Source organism: Scyliorhinus canicula, chromosome 6 (assembly GCF_902713615.1).
Source record: "Scyliorhinus canicula chromosome 6, sScyCan1.1, whole genome shotgun sequence".
Classification (NCBI taxonomy): Eukaryota; Metazoa; Chordata; class Chondrichthyes; order Carcharhiniformes; family Scyliorhinidae; genus Scyliorhinus; species Scyliorhinus canicula.
Window position 1 is genome coordinate 206,848,861 of NC_052151.1, and position 19,714 is coordinate 206,868,574.

A 19,714-nucleotide genomic window follows, 5' to 3' on the forward strand; every position below is an offset into this window, starting at 1 on the left:
GCGCTATACAAGCTCCTCATCTCCCCCTATGGGCAGAGCCGCGCAACCGCTCACATACAGAGCCCAACAAGGACATAATATAATGCAAGGCAATACAGTGTGAATTACAATACAGTATAATTCACCACACTGGGAATAGGAAATAAAACCAGAAAATGTTGGAAGGGTTTGAAAATGTTGTCAGTCAGCGCTGAGGAAGATTCGAATGGACGCGGAACGTAAACTCTGTTTTTCTCTCCACAGATGCTGCCATATCTGCTGAGTTTTTACAACATTTTGTTTTATTTGAAATTTCCCTCCGGTGACCCAGCACTTTCCAAATTCAGTGAGTGGAGAACTCACACTCCTCTCTGCTGGCTGATGGCGCACGAGCTGGAACGTCAGAACTCCAATATTTTCAACTTCAAAGTTTCAGGTTACCAGCGAGCTGCAAGGAATTGTTTTTCCCCAGAGCTGTCTGGAAATTCCTATCTTCACAAAGCTACTCAGCAATAGCTGCACTCTCTTTGAAATGAAAGTTCTCAGTTCTCGCTGTTACATAGCTCCTAATAATTTTCAGTTGCTTAAAACGCCACTCGTACACAGGAGGTCCTGGGTCCAAATCCAACCTCCGCTCGTCCGTTGGGTTAATCTAAGGGCTTTGTACGCAACCGCATTGCAATAACATTGGGGAGAATGCCATTTTAGGCACAAATGATCAACGTTATCTTTGTAGCTTCATGCCTCCCCGACAATTTTGAATAATTGCCCTCGATTATTGGGAGCAAGAATTAGTTTGTTTATGTTACTGCTTGTTGCACAGTAGAGAGTTAGGAGGGAGAAAAATGTGAAGCTTTTTCTTGACGACGCTGCCCAAAATTTGTGATTCGCAAAATGTAGAATGTTAAACTCAACAAGCGGTCAGTATCTGTGGTGGTGGAAACAGGATGAACTTTTCGAGTCCCCATCACTTTTCCACAGAACTTTATCAGTACTGCTGATATTCCAGATGATTGCGAACTGCCTTCAATTTTGTGTTTTCCGAAATTAAAATGCCATGACTCCCCGTCGGGGAATTGAACCCCGGTGTCCCGCGTGATAGGCGGGGATACTGACCACTATACTAACGAAGATCACGTTCGTTGCAAAAAGACTGGACGTTATCGTGTTCCTCGTTAGTATAGTGGTCAGTATCCCCGCCTGTCACGCCGGAGACCGGGGTTCAATTCCCCGACGGTGAGATTCTGAATTGTAATTTCGGAAAACACAAAATTCAAAACAGACGGCGGAATCCTCTGGGAAATAGTCAGTGCTGATAAACCTCTGACGAAGAGTGACGGGGACTTTGAAAGCTCATTTTGGTTCTCCCTCCACAGCCCGAGCCCATTTCTTGACGTTTTTCCAGCAGTTTTCTATTTATATTTTGGTGCAGATAGAGATTGTGCATCAGTCACAGAGTCAGGAACAGTCAGTTGGAAAACAATCCTCAATCCGCCGGTTTCAGTGTCCAGAGGGACTGCAATACGAGAGGAGGGAAGATAAGCTGAACCTTTCTGAATGACTGATCAGAGCCCAGCTGGACCCATTCCGAACCCCACACTTTAGGAAAGATGACAATGTGCGAGAGGAAGCGAAGGGGAGATTTACTAGACGAGTACCAGAGATGCGGGACTACAGTTATTTGAAGTGAGGAGGAAGCTGGAGTGTTCCCCTTCCAGCAGAAGAAGTTAGGAGGAGGTTTAATGGAGCTGTTCAAAATGCTGAAGTCGATGGGAATAACTTATTCCAATTGAGAGAGGTGGTAAGTGCAGGAGAGAAATTGACAAAATAATCAGAGGCGGGACTGAGAAGTTTCTTTGGTGCCGCGGATCGATTTGATCTGGAATTTACTGCCTGAAAGGGCTGAGGAAGGAGGTACAATAATATCTTTCAGAATGGATTTCAATGAATCCGTGAGGTTACAGGGACGAGGAGTGAAACTAACTGGATAGGTCTTCCCGAGAGACAGCACAGGCAAGACGGGCCGAATGGCTTTCTTCTGCGCTGCATCATTTATATTATTCAATGGGCTGTGTGGACAATCGACGTCACCCCCCGGGTTTGCTGCCCGACACTGGCTCCGAGTTGGGGTTTCTGATTTGAGTTTAGAAATCAATGCACTGAGATGGCCTGGCATGGATTCTGGATCCATTGCTTGGAGGCAGCTGTGCCCCTCAAGGTACCACCATCGCCAGCTCGAAGCTCTATAATATTGCAACAAAAACATCCTAAATATCCTAACCTTGTATTAAAATTGAAACAAAGCTGCCAAGGAACCGCAGAAGGCGGGATTCGTTTAGTTGACAAAAACGTTCCGAGATGCATCTTAAAGAGCGGAGGGAGCTGGAGAACTGGGGACGTTTAGGACAAAGAGCAAAGAACAACGCAGCACAGGAACAGGCGTTCGGCCCTCCGAGCCTGTTCAGGGAGGGAATCCACAATGTTAGACTGGGTCAGTTGAAATCACGGCTGTCGATGCTGTAGAAATTAAAATCGGAAATATACATGTAATTGCGGGGAAGGAGTCAGTGACAGGCAGCAAACGCGAAGGTTATGTCGATTGTCCCCAAAGCCAATTGAATAATAGAATGCTTCCGCACAGAAGAAAGCCGTTCGGCCCGTCCGGCCTCTGCGGTCTCTCGGGAAGACCTATCCAATCAGTTTCACACCTCTGCCCTGTAACCTCGCGGATTCATTGTAATAAATTCTGAAAGTAATTATTGAATCTGCTGTGAATTCCAGATCGAAGCAATCCGCTGCTTCAAATAAACTCTTCTCATTTCCCCCTCTGTTTGTTTTGTCAATTTTCTCTCCTGCAGTTACCGCCTCTGCTCTCAATGGAATTATTCCCATTGACTTCAGCATTTTGAACAGCTTCACTAAACCTCCTCCTAACTTCCTCTGCTGGAAGGGGAACACTCCAGCTTCCTCCTCACTTCAAATAACCGCACCTCTGGAACTAATCTAGTAAATCTCCCCTTCGCTACCTCGAGCACCTTGTCATCTTTCCTAACGTGTGGTGTCGGGAATGGGTTCTAATACTCCAGCGGAGCTCTGATCAGTCTTTCAGACAGGTTCAGCATATCTTCCCTGGTTTACTATTTCTGGTTCCGAACTCAGTGTGGGTTCTGAAATTTGAAACCTGCGGATTGAGTATTGTTGACCAGCTGACTGTTCCTGACTGTGTGACTAATGCACAATTTCTATCTGCACCAAAATAGAATCAGAATAGTACTGGACAAACTCAACAAGCGGTCAGTATCTGTGGTGGTCGAAACAGGATGAACTTTTAGAGTCGCAATAACTTTTCCACAGAACTGCTTATTTTCCAGATGATTGCGAACTGCCTTCAATTTTGTGTACTCAGAAATGAAAATTTGATGTCTCCCCGTCGGGGAATTGAACCCCGGTCTCCCGCGTGACAGGCGGGGATACTGACCACTATACTAACGAGGAACACGTTAGTCGGCTGTCCGTCTGATCACAGGGTCAGTTTTACACTGTTTTGAGGTGGGGGGGGGGGGGGGGTGTTGTAGTGGTGCGGCTGGATCGGGGGCCAGCGGAAGATAGAAATTCACAAAGATGTCGTGGACAGAAAAACAAAAGGAATGTAGTTGGGGATGGTCAACACTAACAAGGGCTGATCGTGACATACAAAGATATTCGATTGTGTGAATGGCAGAACAAAGGTGGGTAGTGTGTCAAAGGGCAACTGGGAACAGATGGTCCAAGTTGGATAGGGGAGGGGCCAATTGTGAGGGAACAATTTCATTGGAAGAAATGAAAGTAAATTGATAGAAATAAAAAATGGGGTGAAGGTGGAAGAGAGAGATCACACTCCACGTGGGAAGAGGGTGAATTGCTGGAGGAGTGGATCAGGGTTCCCCTAACGGAACATTCCCACCAAAATGCTGACAGGGCGAGTGAGAGAAAGGTACGTTTGTTGGTTTGCTGGAGTTGGCGGAACTGGCAGAAGACAATTATAGAACATGAAACACACAGTGCAGAAAGAGGCCACTCGGCCCATCGAGTCTGCCCCGACCCACTTAAGCCCTTCCACCCTATACCCGTAAACCAATAACCCCTCCTAACCTTTTTGGTCATTGAGGACATTTTTTAAAATCACGGCCAAACCAATTAACCTGCACGTCTTTGACCTGTGGGAGGAAACCAGAGCACCCGGAGAACATGCAAACCGCGCACAGATAGTGACCCAGCAGGGAATTGAACCAGGGATCCTGGTACTGTGAACCTACACTTGTGCTACCGTGCTGCCCATTCTTTGGCTGGGGAGACTGGTGGGGTGGAAAGTATATTAAGTCTATTAACTGTGCTTCCAATTTCTACCCCAGTATCACCTTCAGACGGTCCATCTCCGACACCTCCTTCCGTGACCTTTCAATTTCAATTTCTGGGGATAGACTGTCGACAAATATTCATTACAAACCGTCTGGCTCCCAAGCTACCTTGACTACAGCTCTTGGCACTCCTCATCCTGTTGGACGGCATCCTTCACATCTGTTCTATCTGTTCTGGTCATACCGCTTTCCAAAATGATGCTGCTAACATGTCTTCCTTCTTCGTTAATCTTGGTTTCCCACCCACTGCTGTCGACGGGCTCCCAACTGTGGCCGATCCTATTACCCCATCTCTGCTCTCACCACATCCCCTACCTCCCAGAACCTGGATAGGATACCCCTTGTGCTCACTTTTCTCCCTCCCCTCCCTCCCTCCCCATGCAGCCTCTGCATTCAAAGTATCTTCCTTAGCTATATCCGCCAACTCCAATGAACCCCCAAACATACCTTCCCCTAATCACCCTGTCATCATTTATCAGGGACCATTCCCTCAGGGATACCCTGGTCCGTTCCTCCAATACCCTCAACACCTGACCCGCTTCCCACAGCACCATCCCGTACTAATGCAGACAATGTAACGCCTGCCCCTTTATCTCCTTCCTCCCTGCTCACCATCCCTGGGCCTAAACACGCTTTTCAAGTGAGGTAGTGCTTCACGTGCACGGGCATCAATCTGGTCTGTTGCATTTGCTGCTCCCAATGCGGACTGCTGTATATTGGAGAGACTAAATGCAGACTGGGTGCAACAGCTCAGATGTGTCAACAAGCAAGAACCCAAACCTTCCTGTCGCTTGCCATTCCAACTCACCGTCCTGCTCTCATTTTCACATGTCAGTCCTTGGCCTGCTGCAATGTTCCAGTGAACCCCAGATCAAACTACAGGAAGAGCACCTCATCTCTTAATTGGGCACATTACAATCTTCCGCACTGAACATTGAGTTCAACAATTTCAGACTGTGAACTCTCTCCTCCAACTTCACCTCATTTTTATTTCTATCAATTTATTTTCCTTTCTTCCATTGATCTGTTATTTCCTCCCCTCCCCCAACCCACTTGGACCATCTGTTCCCTGTTCCCAGTTGCCCTTTGACACACTGCTCACCTTTATTCTGCCATTCACACATTCTAATCTCTTTATGTGCCACTACATTGTGGAGATGCCGGTGTTGGACTGGGGTTGGCACAGTAAGAAGTCAAGGCAACACCAGGTTAAAGTCCAACAGGTGTGTTTAGTGATGAAGGACCTGCGCTCCGAAAGCTAGTGACTCCAAACAAATCTGTTGGACTTTAACATGGTGTTGTAAGACTTCTTACTGTGCCACTATCAGCAACCTTCTTAGCTTTTATCACCCACATTTACAATTCCTTTTGTCTTTCTGTCCACGACGTCTTTGTCAATCTTTACCTCCCGCTGGCCTGCTGTACAGCACCCCCCCCCCCCCGCCCCCACAAAAAAAAGGATACGAAGTAATCTGACCCTATTTGAGTTTTCTCCAGCTTTGAGAAATAGTAATCCAGACACAAAACATTAGTTCCCTCCTCTCTCCTCAGATGCTGTCAGACCTGCTGAGATTGTCCAGTATTTCCTGATTATGTTTCAGAGTCCAGCATCTGATTGAGATAAAAGCATCATGCGTTTAGCTCAAGGGTTCAGTCAATCATTTGAGGAATTAACCACTAACAGTGGGCCTGAAGCGGCTGGGGGAACACCTTCAGTTATCTCGCAGTGAGATTAGAAGATAGATAGAGAAATACAGCACAGAACAGGCCCTTCGGAACCACGATGTTGTGCCGAACTTTTGTCCTTGGTTAATCATAGAATTTTGGACACTAATCTCTTTATGTGCCACTACAATGTGGAGATGCCGGCGTTGGACTGGGGTTGGCACAGTAAGAAGTCAAGGCAACACCAGGTTAAAGTCCAACAGGTGTGTTTAGTGATGAAGGAGCTGCGCTCCGAAAGCTAGTGACTCCAAACAAATCTGTTGGACATTAACATGGTGTTGTAAGACTTCTTACTGTGCCACTATCAGCACCCTTCTTAGCTTTTATCACCCACATTTACAATTCCTTTTGTCTTTCTGTCCACGACGACTTTGTCAATCTTTACCTCCCGCTGGCCTGCTGCACAGCATCCCCCCGGCCCACGATGTTGTGCCGAACTTTTGTCCTAGGTTAATCATAGAATTTTGGACACTAAGGGCAATTTTCATGGCCAATCCACGCAACCTGCACATCTTTGGACTGTGGGAGGAAACCGGAGTACCCTGGAGCTGTGAAGCAATTGTGCTATCCACAATGCTACCGTGCTGCCCTTAAGAAGAAGTTAATCTACACTCCATTATTCTACCCTAATCCATGTACCTATCCAATAGCCGCTTGAAGGTCCCTAACGTTTCCGACTCAACTACTTCCACAGGCAGTGCATTCCATGCCCCCACTACTCTCTGGGTAACGAACCTACCTCTGACATCCCCTCTATATCTTCCACCATTTATCTTAAATGTATGCCCCCTTGTAATGGTGTGTTGCACCCGTGGGGAAAGTCTCTGACAGTCTACTCTATCTATTCCCCTGATCATCTTATAAACCTCTATCGTCCCCCCTCATCCTTCTCCATTCTAATGAGAAAAGGCCTAGCACCCTCAACCTTTCCTCGTATGACCTACTCTCCATTCCAGGCAACATCCTGGTAAATCTCCTTTGCACCTTTTCCAAAGCTTCCACATCCTTCCTAAAATGAGGCGACCAGAACTGCAAAATGTGGCCTGACCAAGGTTTTGTACAGCTGCATCATCACCTCACGGCTCTTAAATTCAATCCCTCTGCTAATGAATGCTAGCACACCATAAGCCTTCTTCACAGCTCTATCCACTTGAATGGCAACTTTTAAATATCTATGAACATAGACCCCAAGATCTCTCTGCTCCTCCATATTGCCAAGAACCCTACCGTTAACGCTGAATTCCGCATTCATATTTGTCCTTCCAAAATGAACAACCTCACACTTGTCAGGGTTAAACTCCATCTGCCACTTCTCAGCCCATCTCTGCATCCTATCTATGTCTCTTTGAAGCCGACAACAGCCCTCCTCACTATCCACGACTCCACCAATCTTCGTATCATCTGCAAATTTACTGACCCACCCCTCAACTCCCTCATCCAAGTCGTTAATGAAAATCACAAACAGCAGAGGACCCAGAACTGATCCCTGCGGTACGCCACTGATAACTGGGCTCCAGGCTGAATATTTGCCATCCACCACCACTCTCCGTCTTCTATCGGTTAGCCAGTTTGTTATCCAACTGGCCAAATAAACCACTATCCCATGCCTCCTTACTTTCTGCACAAGCCTACAATGGGGAATCTTATCAAATGCCTTACTAAAATCCATGTACACTACATCCACTGCTTTACCTTCATCCACATGCTTGGTTACCTCCTCAAAGAAGTCAATAAGACTTGTAAGGCAAGACCTACCCCTCACAAATCCGTGCTGACTATGCCTAATCAAGCAGTGTCTTTCCAGATGCTCAGAAATCCGATCCCTCAGTACCCTTTCCATTACTTTGCCTACCACCGAAGTAAGACTAACCGGCCTGTAATTCCTAGGGTTATCCCTATTCCCTTTTTTGAACAGGGGCACGACATTCGCCACTCTCCAATCCTCTGGTACCAGCACGGTAGCAGGTTGGTTAGCATAAATGCTTCACAGCTCCAGGGTCCCAGATTCGATTCCCGGCTGGGTCACTGTCTGTGCGGAGTCTGCACGTCCTCCCCGTGTGTGCATGGGTTTCCTCCGGCTGCTCCGGTTTCCTCCAACAGTCCAAAGATGTGCGGGTTAGGTGGATTGGCCACGCTAAATTGCCCGTAGTGTCCTAAAAAGTAAGGTTAAGGGGGGGGAGGGGGGGGGTTGTTGGGTTATATGGGTTTGAGTAGGGTGATCATTGCTCTGCACAACATCAAGGGCCTGTTCTGTGCTGTACTGTTCTATGTTCACCCCTGTTGACAGCGAGGATGAAAAGATCATTGCCAATGGCTCTGCAATTTCATTTCTTGCTTCCCATAGAATCCGTGGATATATTGCAGTCAGGCCCGGGGGATTTGTCTATCCTCAAGTTTTTCAAAACGCGGAACACATCTTCCTTCCTGACAAGTATCTCCTCGAGCTTATCAGTCTGTTTCACACTGTCCTCTCCAACAATATGGCCCCTCTCGTTTGTAAATACTGAAGAAAAATACTTGTTCAAGACCTCTCCTATCTCTTCAGACTCAATACACAATCTCTCGCTACTGTCCTTGGTCGGACCTACCCTCGGTCTAGTCATTCTCATATTACTCACTTATGTGTCAAAGGCCTTGGGGTTGTCCTTGATCCTACCTGCCAAAGATTTTTCATGCCCTCTCTTAGCTCTCCTAATCCCTTTCTTCAGTTCCCTCCTGGCTATCTTGTATCCCTCCAGCGCCCTGTCTGAACTTTGTTTCTTCGGCCTTTCATAAGTCTCCTTCTTCCTCTTAACAAGACATTCAACCTCTCTTGTCAACCATGGTTCCCTCACTCGACCCTATCTTCCCTGCCTGACAGGGACATACATATGTCAGGATACCTCCTCTAATGGAGCTGACTGTTTCAATTACCATCTGGGATTTTGATGGTCATTGACCCACAGATCGACAGATGTAGGGAATTGAATGAATTGACTTGCCCTGTGATCAAAAGGGTTGCAGACCAACGTGTTCCTCGTTAGTATAGTGGTCAGTATCCCCGCCTGTCACGCGGGAAACCGGGGTTCTGTTCGGAGACTCGGAATTTTAAGAAAACACAAAGTTCAAAGCAGACGGTGGAATCTTGTGGGAAATAGTCAGTGCTGATAAACCTCTGACGAAGAGTGACGAGGACTTTGAAAGCTCATTTTGGTTCTCCACCCACAGCTCGAGCCCATTTCTTAAGGTTTTTCCAACACTTTTCTATTTATATTTTGGTGCAGCCAGAGATTGTGCATCAGTCACAGAGTCAGGAACAGTCAGTTGGACAACAATCCTCAATCCGCTGGTTTCAGTGTGCAGAGGGACTGCAATACGAGAGAAGATATGCTGAACCTTTCTGAATGACCGATCAGAGCCCAGCTGGAGTATGAGCACCCATTCCGAACCCCCACTTTAGGAAAGATGACAAGGTGCGAGAGGTAGTGAAGGGGAGATTTATTAGACGAGCACCAGAGATGCGGGACTACAGTTATTTGAAGTGAGGAGGAAGCTGGAGTGTTCTCCTTCCAGCAGAGGAAGTTAGGAGGAGGTTTAATGGAGCTGTTCAAAATGCTGAAGTCGATGGGAATAACAATTGAGAGAGGTGGTAAGTGCAGGAGAGAAATTGACAAAATAATCAGAGGGGGGACTAAGAAGTTTCTTTGGTGCCGCGGATCGATTTGGTCTGGAATTTACTGCCTGAAAGGGCGGAGGAAGTAGGTACAATAATATCTTTCAGAATGGATTTCAATGAATCTGTGAGGTTACAGGGAAGAGGAGTGAAACTAACTGGATTGGTCTTCCCGAGAGACCGCACAGGAAGACGGGCCGAATGGCTTTCTTCTGCTCCGCATCATTTATATTATTCAATGGCCTTTGTGGACAATCGACATCACTCCCCGGGTTTGCTGCCCGACACTGGCTCCGAGTTGGCGTTTCTGATTTGAGTTTAGAAATCAATGCACTGAGATGGCCTGGCATGGATTCTGGATCCATTGCTTGGAGTCAGCTGTGCCCCTCGGGATACCACCATCGCCAGCTCGAAGCTCTATAATATTGCAACAAAAACATCCTAAGGATCCTAAACTTGTATTAAAAATAAAACAAAACTGCCGAGGAACCGCAGTAGGCGGGATTCGGTCAGTTGACAAAAGCTTGTTCAAAGAAGCATCTTAAAGAGCGGAGGGAGCTGGGGAGGGGGAGGGGTTTAGAACAAAGAGCAAAGAAGAACAGCACAGGAACAGGCCTTCGGCCCTCTGAGCCTGTTCAGGGAGGGAATCCACAATGTTCGACTGGGTCAGTTGAAATCACGGCTGTCGATGCTGTAGAAATTAAAATCAGAAATATACATGTAATTGCGGGGAAGGAGTCAGTGACAGGCAGCAAACGCGGAGGTTATGTCGATTGTCCCCAAAGCCAATTGAATAATAGAATGATGCCGCACAGAAGAAAGCCATTCGGCCCGTCTTGTGTCTGCGGTCTCTCGGGAAGACCTATCCAATGACTTTCGCAGCTCTTCCCTGTAACCTCGCGGATTCATTGTAATAAATTCTGAAAGTAATTGAATCTGCTCCATCCATCCTTTCAGGCAGTGAATTCCAGATCGAAGCAATCCGCTGCTTCAAAGAAACTTCTCATTTCCCCCTCTGTTTGTTTTGTCAATTTTCTCTCCTGCAGTTACCGCCTCTGCTCTCAATGGAATTATTCCCATTGACTTCAGCATTTTGAACAGCTTCACTAAACCTCCTCCTAACTTCCTCTGCTGGAAGGGGAACACTCCAGCTTCCTCCTCACTTCAAATAACCGCACCTCTGGAACTAATCTAGTAAATCTCCCCTTCGCTACCTCGAGCACCTTGTCATCTTTCCTAAAGTGTGGTGTCGGGAATGGGTGCTAATACTCCAGCGGAGCTCTGATCAGTCGTTCAGACAGGTTCAGCATATCTTCCCTGCTTTACTATTTCTGGTTCCGAACTCAGTGTGGGTTCTGAAATTTGAAGCCTCCTTCGGATTGAGTATTGTTGTCCAGCTGACTGTTCCTGACTGTGTGACTAATGCACAATCTCTATCTGCACCAAAATATAAACAGAACTGTGCTGGAAAAACTCAAAAAGCGGTCAGTATCTGTGGTGGTCGAAACAGGATGAACTTTTAGAGTCCCCATCACATTTCCACAGAACTTTATCAGTACTGTTTATTTTCCAGATAAGAAGGATAAAGAAGGAGCCGTGCTCCGAAAGCTCGTGTTTGAAACAAACCTGTTGGACTTTAACCTGGTGTTGTAAGACTTCTTACTGTGCTCACCCCAGTCCAACGCCGGCATCTCCACATCATATTTTCCAGATGATTGCGAACTGCCTTGAATTTTGTGTTTTCTGAAATTAAAATTCAGCGCCTCCCCGTCGGGGAATTGAACCCCGGTCTCCCGCGTGACAGGCGGGGATACTGACCACTATACTAACGAGGATCACGTCGGTTGCCTGACCTTCTGATCACAGGACAATTCAATCTCCTCATTTCCATCTGCCAATCTGAAGGTTAATGAGCGCCAAAAATCCCAACTGGGAATTGAAACAGCTCCATTAGATGAGGGTTCCTGTCACATTCCAGTCTCACTGCGAGATAACGGAACGGGGTCCCAGGCGCTTTAGGCCCACAGTTAGTGGTTAATTCCTCAAATGATTGTCTCATTCCCTCAGGTCAATGCAAACTACTGCGGATGCTGGGACCTGAAACAAAAACAGAAAATATTACACAATCAGAAAGGAAAATATAGTGCCCCCCCCCCCTAATAAGTATACATCTGACCCTATTTGCAGTTTTCTCCAGCTTTGAGAAATAGTCATCCAGACTCGAAACACTAGTTCCCTCCACTCTCCTCAGATGCTGTCAGACCTGCTGAGATTCTCCAGTATTTCCTGATTATGTTTCAGTCCAGCATCCACATGAGATAAAAGCATCATGAGGCTCAAGAGTTCAATCTTTTGAGGAATTTTCCACGAACGGTGGGCCTGAAGCGGCTGGGAGAACCCCTTCAGTTATCTCGCAGTGAGATTAGAAGATGTCAGCATACTTTCTCTAATGGAGCTGACTGTTTCAATTACTACCTGGGATATTTGATGCTCATTGGCCCACAGAGCGACAGATATAGGGAATTGAATGAATTGACTTGCCCTGTGATCAAAAGGGCTGCATATCCATGTTAGTATAGTGGTCAGTATCCCCGCCTGTCACGCGGGAGACCGGGGTTCAATTCCCCGACGGGGAGACGCTCAATTTTCATTTCGGAAAACACAAAATTCAAGGTAGGCGTCGGAATCCTGTGGAAAATATGAACCTCTGAGGAAAAGTGACGGGGACTTTGAAACCTCAACTTTTTTCTCCCTCAACAGCTCGAGCCCATTTCTTGAGGTTTTTCCAGCAGTTTTCTATTGATATTGTGGTGCAGATAGAGATTGTTCATCAGTCACAGAGTCAGGAACAGTCAGTTGGACAAATGCCCTCAATCCGCCGGTTTCAGTATGAAAACAGGGAAAATATGCTGAACCTTTCTGAATGACTGATCAGAGTCCAGCTGGAGTATTCTCACCCATTCCTGAACCCATACTTTAGGAAAGATGACAAGGTGCTAGAGAAAGTGCACAGGAGATTTACTAGACTAATACCAGAGATGCGGGACTACAGTTATGTCGAAAGAGTAGGAAGCTGGAGTGTTCTCATTCCAGCAGAGGAAGTTAGGAGAAGGTTTAATGGAGCTGGGGAAAATGCTGAAGTCAATGAGAATAACTTGTTTCCATTGAGTGAGGCGGGATGTGCAGGAGAGAAAATTGGCCAAAGAAACATGGGGAACTGAGAAGAGTTTCTTTGATGCAGCCGAGTGTTTTGGTGCGGGATTCACTGCTTGAACGGATGGGGAAGCAGATTTAATAATTACTTTCAGAATAGATTTCAAGGGCAGCATGGTAGCACAGTGGGTTAGCCCTGCTGCCTCACGGCGCCGAGGTCCCAGGTTGGATCCCGCCTCTGGGTCACTGTCCGTGTGGAGTTCGCACATTCTTCCGGTGTTTGCGTGGGTTTCACCCCCACAACCCCAAAAAGATGGGCAGGCTAGGTGGATTGGCCAGGCTAAATTGCCCCTTAATGGGAAAAAAATTGAGTACACTAAAACGGGCCGAATGGCTTTCTTATGTGCTACATCATTCTATTTTTCAATGGGCTTTGGGGACAGTCGATATCAATGCTGCCTGACACTGGCTCCTGCCCCGCAATGTCTTATATATTCCCGATATACATATTGTCTTATATATTCCCGATGTCTACAGCACCGACAGCCGTGATTTCAGTTGGCCCAGTCTAACATTCTGAATTCCCTCCTAAACAGGTTCCTGTGTTGTGTTGTTCTCTGGTCTTTATTCTAAACCTCTCCACTTCTCCAGCTCCCTCCCCCCTTTAAGATGCTTCTTTGAACAAGTGTTTGTCAACTGACCGAATCCCGCTTTCTGAAGCACCTCAGCAGCTATGTTTTATTTTTAATAGACTTTTTAGGATCCTAGGGATTTTTTTCTTGCAATATTAAAGACCTTATAGCTAGCGATGGGGGTAAACTGAGGGGCACAGCTGCTTCCGTGCAATGCACCCAGAATCCATGCCAGGCCATTGCAGTTTCTAAACTCTCAAATCAGAAACCCCAAGCTCGGAGTTGAATTCGATCCGTTTCGGTGAGAAGAGTAACGGTTAAATTCCGCTGTGTCTTTCCTCGAATTCATTTGGATAATGGGAAATTTAATCAATGGGTTATGTTATCTTCCAGATAAGAGTCGAGGTCAATTGGATGAGTGACTGATAAATGTATTTATGGGATTAAGTGGGAATAAATTAGATAGAAAGGAGATGGCAATGCATGCTGTCGAAGTTGGGGAAACATTTCCAATAAATAACATGCACGTTAAATTTAGCAAAGTTATCAGAAGTACAAAAAATAAATTGAATCTATGCTCCAAAATGACGTGAATGAGTTGAGTTCTTCTGATTGGAGTTCATCAATTGTAATGGTGCCAACGCAAGATGGAACAGAGTGATTTTGTGTGGACTGCTGGAAAGTGAATGTTGTCACCAAGGGGCATGAGATTCCTACCCCACGGTAGGAAGGTTACAGTGAAAGTATTCAAGGCAGACTTCGGAATCCTGAGAAAATAGGCAGTGCTGATGAACCTCTGAGGGAGAGTGACGGGGACTCTAAAAGTTCATCCAGTTTCTCCCTCCACAGATCCTGCCCATTTGTTGAGTTTTTCCAATCAGTTTTCCTTTTTTATTTTAGTGCAGATACTGATTGTGCATTGGTCACAGAGTCAGGAACAGTCAGTTGCACAACAATCCTCAATCCTTTAGTTTCAAAATTCAGAACCCACACTGAGTTAGGAACCTGAAACGGGACTGCAATACGAAAGCAGGTAAGATGTGCTGAACCTTTCTGAATGACTGATCAGAGCCCAACTGGAGTATTCTCACACATTCCGGACACCTCACTTTCGGAAAGCTAACAAGTTACCAGAGGTAGTGCGGAAGCGATTTACTAGACGAGTACCAGGGATGCGGGACTGCAATTATTGAAATGAGTAGGAAGCTGGAATGTTCTCCTTCCAGCAGAGAAAGTTCGGAGGATGTTTAATAAAGTTCTTAAAAGTGCTGAAGTCAATTGGAATAAGCTGTTTCCGTTGACAGAAGGGGCGGTAACCGCAGGAGAGAAATTGACAAAATAATCAGAGGGGAAACTGGGAAGAGTTTCTTTGAAGCAGCGGATTGTTTTTGATCTGGAATTCACTGTCTGAAAGGTTAGAGGAAGCAGATTCAGCAATAACTTGCAGAATGGATTTCAATGAATCCGTGAGGTTACAGGGAAGAGGAGTGAAACTAACTGGATAGGTCTTCCCGAGAGACCGCATAGGCAAGACGGGCCGAATGGTTTTCTTCTGTCGGCAGCATTCTATTATTCAATGAGCTTTGGGGACAATCGACATCACCCCCCGGGTTTGCTTCCCGACACTGGCTCCTGGCCCGCAATGTCTTGCACATTCCCGAGTTGAATCTCTACACCATCGACCGCTGTGATTTCAAGTGGCCCAGTCTCAAATTAAGATCAGAGGGTAAGGTGTGACAGATGTAGGTGTGGAGAGAGGGGGCACACTGTGACAGATGAAGGTGTGCGGGGAGGGGGACGCCGTGACAGATGTCGGTGTGGGGGGAAGGAGAGACACTGTGACAGATATAGATGTGGGGGGAGGCAGGACGTTAGCTCTTTTCTCTCCCTACAGATGCTGCCAGACCTGCTGAGATTTTCCAGCATTTTCTCTTTTGGCTGTAAATTCTATTATTCTATGATTGTCCAGTCGGCCCATCATGCCGGATTGTTCCTCCTTCACCCCGCTCATTTCTTTCTCTCTTGAATCCATACTTTCTCCTTTTGCCATGTCCCTTTCCACCCATACATGTTTCCTCTGATGCCCTATCAACAACTTCCAGTTCCCCCAGCCCTAACCACCTGCGTTTCATATTGGATGTCCAATCCATCTAAACCTCTATCCCACATCAGGACGGTCTGAAGATTTTCCGCTTTTTCCTCGAACAGGGGCCTGAATTATCTCCGTCCACCGCCACTCTCCTTCATCTGGCTGAACTTGTCCTCTCACTGAACGATTTCTCCTTTTCTAGAGATTTGAAACCATGGAAGAAAATAGAAAAGGGACAATCGCTGAACAGGGAGAAGTGAACAGAGAGAAAGCAGAAGACGAGGGAATGGTACTGGGTAAATGTCTTCTTGACAACGCCATCACGGACTGGACAGGCCTCATATCCTCCTTCTATACAGCACCTCTTGTATGATTCTAGGATTATAGTACTTGAGATCCGTAAGTGACTAAACGCCGGAGTCCCACTGGTGAAACACTCCAAGGTCAATGTAATCCTCTGTTTCCTCTGAGTAGTATCTGTGAGATGATGAGAAATAGGAGCAGATGGATCATGAATTTCGCGGTTTCTCAACCATTCAAAACTTCGTGCCTGATCTGCTTCAATTACACCTTCCGGATAATTGTCAATTCTCACTGTCACAGCCAGAACAGACGGAGAATTCTCAGTGATAAAATAGTGAGATCGAATTCAATACATGCATCGCAATGCTCGCTTGTTAGTTGACGCCAGTGTCGGCCCATCAAATGTGTAACCGCTTTGGGAAAGGGCTGTTCCACAATCCAGTTTACCCTATCATCCTGTCAATTAATTCGCTTTCAGTTCATATTGAAACTGATTAGAATACACCATCCTTTCAGATTGAAAAGTAAAATAGTGGGCATGTTGGAAATGCTCAGCAGGCCAGGAGACAAACTGAGTGAACCGTTCAGGCCGATGTCTTTTCCTCACAACTGAATAAAGGTAAAAATATAAACCAATGGAGTGCGAGATGGGGTAGGTATGTACAAAAGCGAAACTCTGTGAGGGAGGAAGAAAGGAGAGAAAATGCTTCATGGTGCAAAATGCAAAGAGACTCGTTATGTTGACAGTAAATAAAGATGTGTCCAGATGAGGTTGTGAATGGTTGCATAGCAACCGACCTAATGTAACATGAAGGAAAAAACAAAGAAACGAGACAATACCAAACCAGTAAAAACCAGAAAGAAACAATATGGATACAGATCTTATGAAGTTTAAATCAACCTAACAAAATCCGAATAACGCATCTGGATTGATGTCCAATATAAGGAAGTTTGGAGGTTGATGCTTAAGGAAGCGCTTTGAATTATTCCCGGTGATCACCGAGAGCAATGGAAGGGATTGGCAGAGTTGTGTTACAGGACAGGACAGAGTGAAGGGGTAAAAAATTGAGCTTTTAAATAGTGACAGATCTATTTCCATCCCCTACACTTTGCAAATCCCATAGTTTAAACGTCACTCCGAATGAGCTTTCTTGCTTTCAAGGGGACGGATTCACACTTTCCCACAACAAATATCATGTTCAATCATTACCCAATGAATCTTTTCCTGTTCATGTGTTCCCAGTGGAATTTTGTGAACTTAAAGCCTTCCAGAAATAAATGCAATCTTCAAAGCTTTGACATTCCAGTGCAGATGAGTGTTCTTAATTGGCAGTGTGTATCCGACACGACAAATGAACCAAATAGTGAAGCAAAATAGTGGGAAACAATTCAAAAATTTGGATTGCAACTTTTGCTGCCAGGTTGGTGCCGTGGCTTAGTTGGTTAAAGCGCCTGTCTCGTAAACAGGAAATCCTGAGTTCAAATCTCAGCGGTGCCTTTATCCATTTAGTTAATGCTTTAACTCAACACAGTGACAATCAAAAAGTACAACGCAGGAACAAGGTCCTTCGACCTTCCAAGCCTGCGCTGACCATGCTGCCCGTCTACACTAAAATCTTCCACACTTCTTGAGTCTGTATCCCTCTATTCCCATCCTATTCATGTGTTTGTCAAGATGCCCCTTAAATGTCACTATCGTCCCTGCTTCCATTACCTCCTCCGGCAGCAAGTTCCAGGCACCCACTACCCTCTGTGTAAAAAACTTGCCTTGTACGTCTCCTCTAAACATTGCCCCTCGCACCTTAAACCTATGCCCCCTAGTAATTGACCCCTCTACCCTGGGAAAAAGATGCTGACTATCCACTCTGTCTATGCCCCTCATAATTTTGTCGACCTCTACCAGGTCGCCACTCAACCTCCTTCATTCCAGGGAGAACAAACAGAGTTTATTCAACTCCTCATAGCTAATGCCCTCCATACAAGGCAACATCCTGGTAAATCTCTTCTGCACCTTCACTAAAGCCTCCATATCCTTCTGGTAGAGTGGCGACCAGTATTGAACACTATATTCCAAGTGTGGCCTAACTAAGGTTCTATACAGCTGCAACATGACTTGCCAATGACTGTCAATACTCTTGAGGGTTCTACCATTCACTGTATATTCACTACATGTATTAGACATTGAGAAAAAATATTGCGTTTTCATGCTGAAAACAGGTGAAGCTGGAAAAATATCTGAAGGCCCAGGTCAGATATGATCAAAATTGTCCCCCTTCTGAATCCAATTGGTCCCATTTCCGCCCCTCCCGCACAGGGCCATCTGTAACTTGTTTTTAAGTTTTGCTTTGACAGACCGCTGGCCTTTGTTCTGATATAAATACATTCTGCCGCATTTATACCACCCTGTGGAACTTCCTTTGTCTTTAACACTATCTTGATATTAGTGTTCCATGATATATTTGTCAAATATTTCTTAACTTCTATCTGTTGCTGGACTTCTATTTTGCTCACCAAATCTTAAACAGTATAAAGTACATCACAATTCTCCCTCTCTTTAACCCTGCAGAAGAGTTACTCAGACAAGAAACATTAACTCTGTTTCTCCCTCCACAGATACCCCCGGGCTTGCTGATACTTATTTCCAGCATTTTATGTTTTATTGGAAGACAAGATTCACATAGATAGATAGAAGATAGGAGCAGGAGGAGGACGTTTGGCCCTTCGAGCCTGCTCCACCATTCATCATGATCATGGTGGATCATCCAATTCAATAGCCTAATCGTGCTTTCTCCCTATAGCCTTTGATCCCATTCTCCCCAAGTGCTATATCCAGTCGCCTCTTGAATATATTCAAATATATATTTTACCTCTGGAAATGCAGAAGGAACATTTTGAATGTTTGCCAGCGATAATTGTGAACAAGTATTGAATGATTTATCTTACTGAATATTTGGTGGGAAAGAGTTGGGAGGGATAAATGGTGAAGCATTTTCGGTGAAGACGTTGTGCTGATGATCTATTTGCACCCTGGAACTTTGTGATTCACACAATTCTCACCTGTACCCGCTGAGCTTTCTTGCATTCTGTACAACAAACACTAGATGTTACCATTGATCCACTCTGAAAATTCATCTCTGTCCTTGTATTAATATCTCCCCGAAATAAATGTAATAATCAACACATTGAAATTCCAGTGCAGATACCTGGGTAAAAACAGTTGTCACTGTAAAGAGCGAGTAGTTGGTGCAAGTTGGACGATTTGTGAATTGAAGCCAAAGGGAGGCTGCCGGTGTGTCTGGGAGGGAAATGAGCTGGAGAGGGAGAATTATCAAAGGAGAAAATGCAAAAAGGTATTTGATCAGACAATAAAGACAGCTCTGAGAACAACACTACAGAAAGTCTGGAAAGTTCAGTGACTAGAGCATCAACCTGTTAATCTGAGGGCCAAGAGCTTAAATCCCCATTCAATCACCATCATTGTTTCAAGGTACTCACTCCTCATGACACCCAAAAGTATAAAATGAGCAATGTCTGCTGTATGTTTCGGAAGAGTAGTGTAGGCTAATAACTAGGGGCCGTGGATCAAAAGTCATTAATAATATATATTTATAGAAGGGATGTAGGGGTCCTGTAAGTGGACGAGTAATTAGGGTAATTCCCCAGGGTTCAGTCCCCAAATTTGATACAAGGTCATCTTGTTTTAGCTATATTCTCTTTAAAAGGCATAATGGGCTCTGGGGTCAGGACGGTCTACACGTGTTTCTCTGAGTTCCAGATGTTGGTG

General features: G+C 45.6%; 4 non-coding genes across 4 annotated transcripts; 1 reads left to right on the forward strand and 3 right to left on the reverse strand.

Annotated features, from left to right (window-relative positions):
- Positions 1 to 1,040: 1,040 nt before the first annotated feature.
- trnad-auc lies at positions 1,041 to 1,112 on the reverse strand. Its single transcript has one exon. It is a non-coding gene; the product is annotated as a tRNA-Asp (tRNA).
- A 2,290-nt stretch (positions 1,113 to 3,402) lies between these two features.
- Positions 3,403 to 3,474, reverse strand: trnad-guc. Its single transcript has one exon. It is a non-coding gene; the product is annotated as a tRNA-Asp (tRNA).
- Positions 3,475 to 11,516: 8,042 nt separating this feature from the next.
- On the reverse strand, positions 11,517 to 11,588 carry trnad-guc. Its single transcript has one exon. It is a non-coding gene; the product is annotated as a tRNA-Asp (tRNA).
- A 5,766-nt stretch (positions 11,589 to 17,354) lies between these two features.
- Positions 17,355 to 17,428, forward strand: trnat-cgu. Its single transcript has one exon. It is a non-coding gene; the product is annotated as a tRNA-Thr (tRNA).
- The last annotated feature ends 2,286 nt before the right edge of the window (positions 17,429 to 19,714 follow it).